The sequence below is a fragment of the Nycticebus coucang genome, chromosome 5 (genome assembly GCF_027406575.1).
Source record: "Nycticebus coucang isolate mNycCou1 chromosome 5, mNycCou1.pri, whole genome shotgun sequence".
In the NCBI taxonomy this organism is placed as follows: Eukaryota; Metazoa; Chordata; class Mammalia; order Primates; family Lorisidae; genus Nycticebus; species Nycticebus coucang.
Genome location: NC_069784.1, coordinates 119,918,672 through 119,930,969, shown reverse-complemented (window position 1 = coordinate 119,930,969; position 12,298 = coordinate 119,918,672). Strand labels below are relative to the sequence as shown.

At 39.8% G+C, this 12,298-nt stretch overlaps 1 protein-coding gene across 2 annotated transcripts in view; it reads right to left on the bottom strand.

The window, feature by feature from the left end:
- The window catches only part of PHACTR2 (phosphatase and actin regulator 2), a 273,453-nt gene that overhangs the window by 204,225 nt on the left and 56,930 nt on the right, over positions 1 to 12,298 (bottom strand). The window lies entirely within an intron of this gene.

Genomic DNA, 12,298 nt, shown 5'->3' with positions numbered 1-12,298 from the left:
GGCCTCAGCCATGGTGGTTAAAAAAAATACACATATATATAATAGTCATACATTATATATTTATACATAATATTTATATGTTATATATATTTTATATATTATATTTATAGATTGTATATGCTTTATATAGAATATATTATTATGTTAATATATTTTATATTTACATTTTAATAATTATTTTATATATTTAATAATTTTACATATTGTATTTATCCATTAATACATTTTTATATATTATACAATAAATAATATGTTAAAATCTGTATTATACATATTATATATGTATTTTTTATGTATATGTATAAAGTCACGCTCTTGTCCCTTAGGATGGAAAACTTAAGAAAGTGAATTGCCCAAGAAAGGAAGACCTGGGCTCAAAAAAACAAAGTAATTGTAATGGTTGGCCCAGGAGTTCTCTTGGACACCCAGATCACCTATCTGACCATCTCTACCTTTTTTCTTTCCAATTCAACCAAAGTAATAAAGAAGTACTAGTATACTACGTATTGACTACCAGTGAGAAAGCTTGCTTTCAGTTCATTCTGGAACAAATTCTACCAGAAATCTGTTCTGAAAACATTTCGGCCACTGCTTTTACAAGAACAGCTATTGAATACAGATAGTTTTAATGAGTGGAGTGCTTGGATTTATAATTCTCAAAAGTACTAAACAAAATCCCTGAACTATTAACAGAAGAAAAAAGCTCATAGGAGAAAGTTTTGCAACAGATAGTATTTCCAGAAAGACCTGGACAAAGAAACATTAGACATTTATGTAAAGTTCTACTATCTACATTTTGGGTCAATGCTTCCTTGGCATGGCTGTGTTTTCGATTATGCCTGAGCATTCTTTTTCTGAGATTTATTTTTTATTGTTAGGTGTGGGACGGGGAGCCAAGGAAGCAAGCAAACAAAAAAGGCCTTCCACTCAAATGCACAGCTGAATTCAAAAATATTTTAAGACTGTTAATACCAAAAAATAGCAAATAAATAAAACATGATCTTAATCTTGATGATATCAATGCTATTGAAGAGTCTAATAAAGATTTTTGAAATAAGTATGCTTATCAGAGAGATCAGAGAAGGCACAGTATCTATCAACAATAGGCAGATATAGAATAAAAACAGGAGGCTCTAAGACAAAAATAGATGGATGTGGAAATTAACTAAAGGGAAATCTTTGAAATGAAAGAGAGAGTCATGGCATTTGGAGTAGCACAGGCTTCCCTTAACAGTTTTGAATGCCAAAGACAAAAAACTGGAAGAAAACAGCCACCAACTTTAAATTTTGCATTCAGCTGTGCTACCATTCATCAGCAAAACATTGACAATTCCATAGCTACAGAGACTAAAAACTACTAAAGGATGTATAGTAGCAGGATGAAAAGAAAGCCCAGAAAAAAGGTACAGGATGAAAATCCAACAGTGAGTAAGAAGTTGATCAAATGTATTAGTATATTTAAATACTATTGATTATGAAATAATAACTTCATAATTAATAAAAACATTTATAAAAAAGAGGTAAAGTTGGATAAGCACAACAAAACAGGTGATGCTCAAAGTGTCAAAAAAGAAAGGAAACACTAAATAACTTTAGATTTAGATTTAGACATGATGTATATTTTTGTATTTTAAATTGCCAGACAAATTTATGGTTATGCATCTTTCCAAAAATTAAGAGCAACCACTAAAAGAATGGAAATAATTTGTTTACTAGACCAGCTGCAAAAAGCTCCACTTTTGTGAGAAAAGAAAATATGAGAACCTCTATTAGCATATTTTATATGACAGAAATAATGAAGCAATAATATTTAATATCCAGATTTCCATGGCAACTTTATTTTTTCCATATATCAGGCTTGAAACATGCTGAAAGTAGTTACATAACAAGGAGTTGACACATATTAGGAAACCTAATTCTTAATCTGGTTTTAAAAGTGGTGAAATGAAGGATTTCAGTGGATTTATATCTTATTTGCTAAAATATAAAGATGCAATGCACTGATTAGTTTTCAAGAATAAACACGGACCACAGGAGAGAAAGACATTTATTAGCTGAATTTCAACCAAGAGTTATACAGGAAAGGTTAATGGGACTGAATTATGAGTTAGCAAATTCAGCCAAGGAGGCATTTATTCAATGAGGTATCTTTTCTAACTGGGATTGTCATTAAAACCATGTATCAAAATAAACTTGTTGAAAACCATATCATGGACTTGTTATATCTGGAATCACCAAAGGAAGGCTAAAAAAAAAATGATGCATAACAATCATTGTCCTCATTAAAAAATTAACAGTTTCTCATCCCTGAAATCCTAGTGCTCTGGGAGGCTGAGGCCAGTGGATTGCCTGAGCTCACGGGTTTGAGACCAGCCTGAGCCAGAGTGATACCCCCTTCCCCCGCCTCTAAAAATGGCCAGGCATCGTGGCTGGTGCCTGTACTCCCAGCTACTGGGGAGGCAAGAGAATCGCTTGAGCCCAAGAGATTGAGGTTGCTGTGAGCTATGACGCCACCGCACTCTATTGGGGGCAACAAAAGTGAGGGTCTATCTAAAAAAAAAAATTAGCAGGTTTTATCCAGAAGAATTTTACCTTGTTAATACAATAAAATTTTGTTATTTTTCAAATAGTGTTTATTTCCTCTTGATCTTGACCTTTAAAGTGTTCTATTTGGGTGGTGCCTGTGGCTCAGTCGGTAAGGCACCGGCCCCATATACTGATGGTGGCGGGTTCAAACCCGGCCCCAGCCAAACTGTCAACCAAAAAAAAAAAAAAATAGCCGGGCATTGTGGCGGGCGCCTGTAGTCCCAGCTACTCAGGGGGCTGAGGCAAGAGAATCGCTTAAGCCCAGGAGTTGGAGGTTGCTGTGAGCTGTGTGAGGCCATGGCACCCTACCGAGGGCCATAAAGTGAGACTCTACAAAAAATAAAAAATAAAAAAAAATAAAGTGTTCTATTTTTGTGCTGTGTAATATACGTCATATATTATCCAGAAGTCAATTATGCAACTTCTAAATGAACTTAGAGAATTTGCTAGTTTTTGAGCGCCCTGCTTACCAGCTAGCTGCAGCACAACCTCCCTCCTTCAAAGTTCTGCTTGTTCTCCTGCCTTGACTTTGTATTTTATTTATTTTTACAGTCCACTGCTATTACCAAAGATGAGGTCTGCACATCCTTTTCTCTCTGCCGCCACTGAACTCTTGGCATATCTGCTCAATCACTGGATCACTTTCCTTCCTTCATTCAAGAAATTACATCATTCTCACCTTCTCTCTGAAACCTTCCCTAACAAACTGGAAGCACATGGAATGTCCAGTACTCTACTTCAACTCACCGCCAGGCAAAATATGACTACTACTTGGTTTGTTTATACTAACATTTTATTCGGTGTATGTTTAAAAATTTCAGTGTTGAGTACATTTCTTCCAGTTCCTGGTTATTATATTGTTCTAGATTATACAAACCAAAAAGAGAGCATTACCTAAAATATCAGATGATCTGGGTTAAAGGCACAATTTTACTCATGTGGGTATCTTTGCGCAGGGTTTTAATACCAAAAGACAACAGGCACCATGATAAATGTGGGGCAGCTGATCTCAGCTTTGCCCCCTAAGCACTTCACAATCCTCACCTTGTCCTCTCCCAACTCCCTCATTGAGGTGCCTCAACTCCTGTTGGAAACTTCCCTTCTACCTACCCTCTTTCTCCCTCAACTGTCAGCAGATCTCGTGTCCCCACTTCTCAGAGAGAGGTCATAGGTGTGAACTCCCTCTCTTCCACAAACCTTTGCCTCTTACGGGTTTCCCATATTTATTCCACCTGGCAAATGCTACCCCCATACGCTATGCTATAATCATTATAATTCCCGTAGGACTGATGTTCATTGGGCATTTGGGGAAATGTTGATAAAAATGGGCATTTAATACTTTTTTTTGTTTTGTTTTGAAAACTGTGGGCACTCAATTATGTCTGTTATAATTACTGTAGTATGAAGAAGACGGGTTTCCAAAGATGGGCCCGAAGAGTTGATGCAAAGTGCAGAAAGCCCCTTTTAGTCATCAAAATCAAAGTCCAGGAATGCATTTCTCTACAGTAAAAAATGCAAAAGAATGAGAGGGGAAAAAGGACCATCTGGAACCCAGGAGTCCTTAGCACTGGAACTTTTGAGGTGAGCACACTGGCAGCTAAAAAACTAAAGCGCCCACCTCGGTGAATCAAGGAATTTTCACTTTAGGGAATACAAGGAAACCTGGCAAAGTCATAGAGATGGCTTCCAAGTATGCGAAGTATATTTAGCTTTTCTAATAGAACCAATAAGCCTGGGCGGGGGGAGGGAGGTTCTCTAAGCAGCAAATTCTGACATCTAAATAAGAATCCTCAGGTGTCAATTTACAGGGTGTCCCCAGAGTCACCATACATGGGGAAAATGGGAAATTGTAGCTAAATGACCTTTATTTACAAAATAGTCATTACAAAATTTTACACATTTACAAACTATTTTCCATATGTTGGATTCCTCTTTCTACACACACGAAGTCTTCACAACAAAGATGTTCCAAGGTATCTGTAGTTATATGAGTCTGTTAATTTTGTCACATGATGGAAACTTTGGGGACACCCTGTAGTTATGACCTGGACCCAGGATTGTATTCTTAACACAAAAGTGATTGCATTGCTTGAGAAGTAAGCCCAACACAGCTCTTGCCCTGTAAAACATTCCCAGGAAGCTCCCAGAATTACAGTGAAAACCATTTCATCAAACACTTTGACTAGCAACCTGTCCAGATCTAAGATCCCAAGAAGGCCATTTTCCACTTGATTCTCACTTAGGGCCACCATTACCATTTGCATAATTTGAGGCAAGTTTTTTTTTTTTTTTTTTTAACATTTTTTAAAATTTATTATTTATTTTGAGATAGGATCGCACTCTGTCACCCCGGCAGGAGTGCAGTGGAATCATTATAGTTTACTGCAGACTTACAGTCCTGGTCTCTTTCTTTTTTCCCATCTGTACCTATAACACAGACTTAACACACATTTTTGAATGTCAGGTGAGGTACAATAGTAGTAGCTCTCAGGTTTTGAGCATTAACTATTTACCAGGCACTGTGGCTAATTATTTGCTTCTGAATTATCACATTTAAACCTAACAAGATTGAGTTTGGTCCCATGATTATCCCCAATTTTTAGATGAAGAAACTGAGGCTTGCAGAGGGTAAGAAACTTGCCTTAAGATGGGGAGCAGTGGCTCAGGCCTGCAATCCCTGCAATGTGCGAAGCCCATTACTTGAGACCAGGACTGTAAGTCTGCAGTAAACTATGATTCCACTGCACTCCTGCCTGGGTGACAGAGTGCGATTCTATCTCAAAATAAATAATAAATTCTAAAAAATGTTAAAAAAAAAACTTGCCTCAAATTACACAAATGGTTGATCTGGATTCAAACTCAGATCTTTTTTATTATAGCATCCTTATTTGTAATCTCTGCCGTCAACAGTATTTATCAAAGATGGCAAGGCTCAGTGTACAGGTCAAACTTCTTTTTATAAAATCTAATTTTATTCATCTCTTAATTTTAATGTGAAAGAATTTCTTTTATAGCTACAGGCTTCTGTAGCAAAAAAAGAATAAAAGGAAAAAAGAAAGAAAAAAAAAAAAGAACCTCTTGGCCTTTAATATCACCCAGTAGTCTTGGTATGAAAATAAATACTGTAGAATTTCTGCCTGTAAAGAGCATTAAAATATGAGCCTCTTTCTAAATTCCAAAAGATAGCTGCATTTAAATGTTATTTCTGAAGGAAGGCTAGGTTATGAATCTATAAATCAAAGCAGAATGATATATTCTTACCATTATCCAGCTCAATCTATTTATCACTTCCAGGATTTAAAAAAATAGTTTTCAGGAATTTTGCATATGCTTTATCATGGCCAATGCTCAAAAAATTATTGAGTCGGCACCAATACAACCAGGTCATTGGAATGTAGAGGAAGGCATCTGTCTAATTCAGGACTGAGTAACTGGCAAAAAAAGAACTCCTGACCCTATCAATCAGTCGAAAGGGCGGCCTGGTGCTTACAGGGCAGTTACAGATATGTATGGATGAGTCTACTGTTAGAAAACCAGCAAAGGAAAATCCGGTTCAGAGAATCTGCTCCAGGAATACACAGCCTGAACAGAATCCATAAGCTTTTAGTTAGTTGAAATGTGGTGGGTACCCACCCTGACAAGATAGCAAGCTCCCCTCCATCGATATAGCTGGCAGGGTCATGGTGGCCTGGTCGAGGCAGTCTGCTGCCCGTGGTCATTGAGATGATTCTCTTAGGCTTTAAGAAAGGGTCAGACTACGATTTTCTCAGATGAGCACCCAAGAGCTGTCTCCTGGCAGATAATTAAATCTAACCCACTGACATGATCATTCGGTCAGGCCAGGCCTTGAAAATTTTTGATGAGGTATATGTTCTTAGTTTGCCAAACTCCCCACCACTCCCTATTGTTTCACACAGAGCTGTGTGCACTTTTGTGGCTTGCTTGGCTCCTGAAAACATTGGTGCCCAAATCAGCAGAATGGAAAAATGTCTTCTCAAATTCCTTTTAGACTTATGATCCTATGAATAAGGGGTGGTATGTCTTAATTACCTGTACAACATAGAAAAAGAGAAAGGTCTAGGCTGTATCTTAATGAGCCATGCCCACAGGCTAGCAAGGGAAGCACCACTTTGAAACCACAGTAAGTTTTACATAAGCTACCTCTTGGGAATGCATCAAACAAGGTAGTCCAGGATTGGAGTGACTTAAATGGAACCTGATACACATTTCATTAGTAGTAAGATGTTTATTTACTTGGATTATTCTTCATCAAACAGGTATTGATTGCCTCCACTATGATGTACAGTCAGGCCGTGAACAGTCTTCTTCATAGCTTCTAGGACACTACTGACTGCTCAACAATTGATATTATAATGAATACATGACCAGATAAGTGATGGATGAGTCAATAAACACTGTGGTCTAGGCAAGGACCATTCTTTCTGTTGGCCATTCCACATTTCACCAATGGAAAATCCTAAAAGAGCCTAAAAAGCTTTTGTTGCTTTTTTTCACTCATTCATAAATTTCTGCCTCATCTTCTTCCATAGCCAATGAGAGTATCATTTCCTCCCACAAAAGTACACTTGCCATCTAATAGAGTTTTTTAAAATGGGTAAGTGTTAATAGTCAGCCTTCAGATTAATTGGGGGAATGATTCTTTTTCACCATCATGCTTTTATCCTGCTAAAAGCATTATCCAGGCATTCCTTGAAGAAAGAAGTGGAGGTGACCCCAATCTTTCATATCAGCCTAGGCCACCTAGAGCGAAGTGCTGAGTACACAGAAGGCAAATCAATAAAAGCCTGACTGATTTAACTGGGGCCTGAGTTCTCAGACCTCCCACCACCACCATTGTTCTAAAGGAGTCAGAGGTGAGATCCTATCTAAGCTGAATTACAAAGGACTAATCAGTGCTTACAGTTCACACCACTCAACTTGGCACAGACCATCAGCATCAACCATCTAACTTGTTAGGACCACATCTAGCTATGGTCTTTGAGGAATGTAAACTCCAGCGATTCCTCCCAGGTGGTTATAGAAAAAGTCCTGGGAGCCATGGTGGGGGGAAGAGGAGATAAACACTTGAATCTGATATGAAGGACAAACGCAGGAAAGGCACTGAATAACAATCAAGGTTTGACCAGGTTCTAAGGCAGCAGTAGCAGGGAAATGGGCCCAGAGGGTTGTTCTTAAAGAGGCGATCAGCCTTCCTACAACTGTCCTCGCTACCTGGTTCACAGTTCTACTGTCAGTTTGCTTTTTCCATTGTCTTTTCATCCAGATCAGTTTCCTGTTTTGGAGGTAACAAATTACCACAAATTTAGTGTCTTAAAACCACCCAAATTTATTCTTGCAGTTTGTGGTCAGAAATCCAAAGTGAGTCTTACAGGACTCAGTGAAGGTGCTGACGGGACTGAGCTCATCCCACGGGCTCCGGCTCTCTCTCTTCCACATTCACGGCTCTGCTGCGTTCTTTGGTGGCCTCATCACTCCAAAATGTCCTTCCCCGTCACATCGCCTTCTCCTCTTCTGACCTTCCTTATAGGAGCCTTTGTGATGACATTGTAATAATCCCAGATAATTTCCCCAATTCAACATCCTTAACGGAATCACATCTGCAAAGTCCCTTTTGGTATATAAATAATATAATCACAGGTTCCAGGGATGAGAATGGGGACCTCTTGGGGGGGCCATTATCAGCCTACCACATCATTATCTTAAAAAACTACCTGTAATCAAGTCATTTTAATACACATTCCCTCTCCCCAGGAATGTGCTCCCCGATGACCACAGTCCCCACTGCTGCCCCTACAGGAGCACCTAGGTCTTGAGTGTTGGGTGACAGGTAGAACAAATGGCATGTAGTGAGAAGAGTGTCAGGAAGGGCACTAGTAGTGGGATTTGAAAGAGTATGTAGCAGGAGAAAAGAATAGAGGAATGATACAAAAGAATGTCACTAAATAATGCACCTGGGGAATTTCCAAGAATCTAACTCTGTATGGCATTCAAAAAACTGGGTCCAGCTGCTCAAAGGTTAACACCAAAGTGTTTAGACCAATGTTGAATAAAGACAAAAAGCTTTTAGCAAGACCACAACTGGAACCACGTGGGATGAGATGGAGAATGGGGGAATCAGATCCCCCTAACCCATTTTATCACTGGGTCCCCATCAAGAAAAACAGCGGAACAGAATCTAAGAGATCAGAAAGAATGAAAACCAGGTATAAACTTTCTGGGTAAGAATGTTCTGAGTTCTACAAAGATATGCCATATACCTTATCCAGTAGCCTGGACCTCCTCAGCACTCCTCAAAGGATGAAGGGACAGCAGCTTGGAAGGGGCATTTCTTTTGTTTCTCAGAGGCTAGGGAGAGCAACTGTCTTTCATGAGATCATTCCTGTCACTTCCCCACAATGGGTTTTTCCGAGAGAAAAATGAAAGTCCTCTTGCCTAGTATGGAGAGTAGAAACACAGAGAGGGATAGGACAGCAAGAAAGATCCAGCGTGACCCTGATGTGGATGCTGGGAGACGAAGCGCAGGAGGGCAGGAGCTGTGCAGCCAGCGGCAGGGCAGAGGGGCTGCGGACCAGCCCAGCCAGTTCACAGGATTTGCCGCAAGTGCTGCAGGGACCTGGTGACAGCTTCACATTTGGATGCTGTGACCCTTCTGGAGAGATTTGGTATTCCCCAAAACTTCACTTGCTGAAACCCTGCCATATTATTCACTTACAAACTTGGGTTGTTTAACATCGATTACTGATCCTCTGCTAGCAACCTAGTGCTACAAACACGAGTCATGAGAGTCTCCTTCCTAATGAAGCTCAGGTAAGTGGGAGCCTCAGCAACAAGAATAACCACCAGGTATAAACTTTCTGAGCAAGAATGACAGCTCAGTTCGCTATTCCCCACTTGGAAAATGGAGCATGCGCTAAAAAGACAGTATCAAAGGCTGAGAGGAAGGGAGATTCACAGGTCTAACTTGCTGGGGATAAAGAACGGATTTCCCCCAAACCAGTCTCCCAGGACGGAGGATCAGGATTCAGTGAGCACGTAGGTAGTGCAATTGCACGTGAACTTGGGGGCCACCTTGTACAATATCTGTAATTTATGGGAGTTAATGAATAAGCTGGATGATCAGCAACTTGTCTAACTTTATAGAATCTCGACAAACTAAATAGTTCTCAAGTACTATTTTATTTTTTAAAGTACTATTTTAAGAGCCCCCAGTAGGTATAACTTGCTTCTATCAGAAATAGTTTGAACCCTCGGAAAGCTAAGAAGGAGTCTGACAGAAACAAACTTTTCCCTGAGTGAGTCTACCTACAACCCACCCACTCAGCAGACAGGGAGGGAGCAGGAAAAGGTTACAGAATTAATGTTAAAATAGTACCATCAGCATGCAGTGATTCATCCGTGTGTTTATCTTTGGAGGGCTAAATTAAGTAGAACATTCTGGTAACGTTCTTTTTTAAAATTATCATTCTAACAGCATTTTTTTTCTCTCTCTCTAAAAACAACCACCACAACAATAAAACAATCTCTGGTCCTCTTCATGAAAGCTTTTACTGGGTACTAGAATTCATAAAGGGCTCTGTTTCTTTGAGATTTGGATAAAATTTCAAATTTCTAATTTAAAATGTGGGCACTGTAACAAAATCCTGGGCATAGAACTTCCAGTGAACTTCACTTTATCGAGGCACATCTTTTAGCTTGTTCTGTGAATGTCTAAATTAGAAATATGTTTGCTCATCAGTCATTTGAGTCTGGAAACATTTAAATAATTAAGCTCCAAACCCGGTCAGCACCACAGAATGCTCATGACCCTGGAGATGTCCCAGGCCTTGCCTGTTCTGCTTCAATCGAATTGAAAAACTCCTCAGAGCCAAAGAAATGTGGCCCACAGCCCTACTTTTTAGTTTAATGCCGGAAATAAAGCTACCTTTGCTTTTAAAGCTGGAAAATCAGAAGCCTATCGCCTACGCATCTTCTTTTTCCTAATTAGCCTTTAGTGTGTCACTTGACATGCTTACCTCAGTTCATATATATTTAAGTGACCATCACCATCTGGTTGGACTTATTAATAAGCAGCACTGTTCCTTGTCCATCTATATTTTGCATCAAATGCGTCACACCTTATGAAGGTTTCTAAGTTTGGTCTTACTATAAGAATCTAAAATTGTCTTACTTCTAAAACCTGGTTTGAGAAATGTAACTGACGAAGACTGGTCTTAGGGAGCTGTATGTTACTCATAAACCATTATGTAACGGTCTCCATTCCAGAGCTTCTCCCCTCAGCTAACGTGTTTATACAAAGGAGCTCTGCTAGAACAAGCGGATGAGAATAAGAGGGGCCCTATGATGTCAAATGTCCCCACAGACGTGATTCACCCCACCTGACAGCAACGGCAGCCAACAGTTCTGACCTGATTAATGGGAGCAAAACAGGGCCAAGTACTTTGTAGCAGCTCCAGCCCAGCCTGGGTGCAGAGGTGCAGTGGTGCAGACTGCTGGCTCCAGACCCAGGCCTGGCAAGCAATGGAAGAAGCCCGGTGCTGAACAGCATGGTCTAGGCTAATGCCAGCATCGGGGCAGAAGCCTGGGCATGCTCCTTCAACCATAATCAAACCCTACTTTCTTCCCCTGGGCAGCAGCAATACCCCGTTTCCATTTAGAAAAGAATGAGTGGTCTTCAAACTACGCCAACACTCGCGTATTCTTTCCATAGCCCACCAGGATACTTCACTGGTTCTAACACAAGTAGCTAACCTCTGATGGCTTTTCAGGTGAACAGTTGTCAAACATACAACTGTATTGTACAAATTCATTCCATCAACACTTGCTGAACACCGACGTAGGCCAGGCATGGTGCTAAGTGATGGGAACTCATCTGTGAACAAGTGCTGCTCTGAGAAGTCACGGGGCCGGGGGGAGAGGGGTAATACAGTGCAATGACAGTGGAGACTAGCAGAACAGAATGGAGAACCCAGAAATAGATCCTCATGTCTACAGTGAACTTATCTGTATCTGCCCCACTGAGAAGTCACTGGGATTAGTATAGTGCAGAAGGATTAATATAGGGCAACAACAGTGTAGATCAGCAGAACAGAATAGAGAACCCAGAAGTAAATCCTCATGTCAACAGTGAACTTATCTTTGACAGAAGTGCCAAGAACATACACTGGGAAGGGATAGTCTCTTCCATACATGGTGCTGGGAAAACTTGATATCCACACGGACAAGAATGAAGCAAGGCCCTTATTTCCTACCATATACAAAAATCAAATCAAAATGAGATAAATACTTAAATCTAAGACCTGAAACTATGAAGCTACTGAAAGAAAACCCTGGAAAAACATTTCAGACATTGGTATGGGCAAGGACTTCTTGAGTGATACCCTCCAAGCGCAGGAAATCAAAGCAAAATTGGACAAATGATAAAACTAAAAATGGACGAAACGCTAAAAACTTCTGCACAGCAAAGATAACAATCAACAGTATGAAGAGACAACCCCTGGAATGGGAAAAAATATGTGCAATCTACCCATCTGACAAGGGATTAACAACTAGAATGTATAAGGAACTCTGATGATTGACAGGAAAAAAATCAAATAATCTCATTAAAAATGGGCAAAGGATCTGCGTAGACATTTCTCAAAAGAAGACATACAAATGGCCAGCAGGTGTATGGGAAAATGCTCCACATCATTAG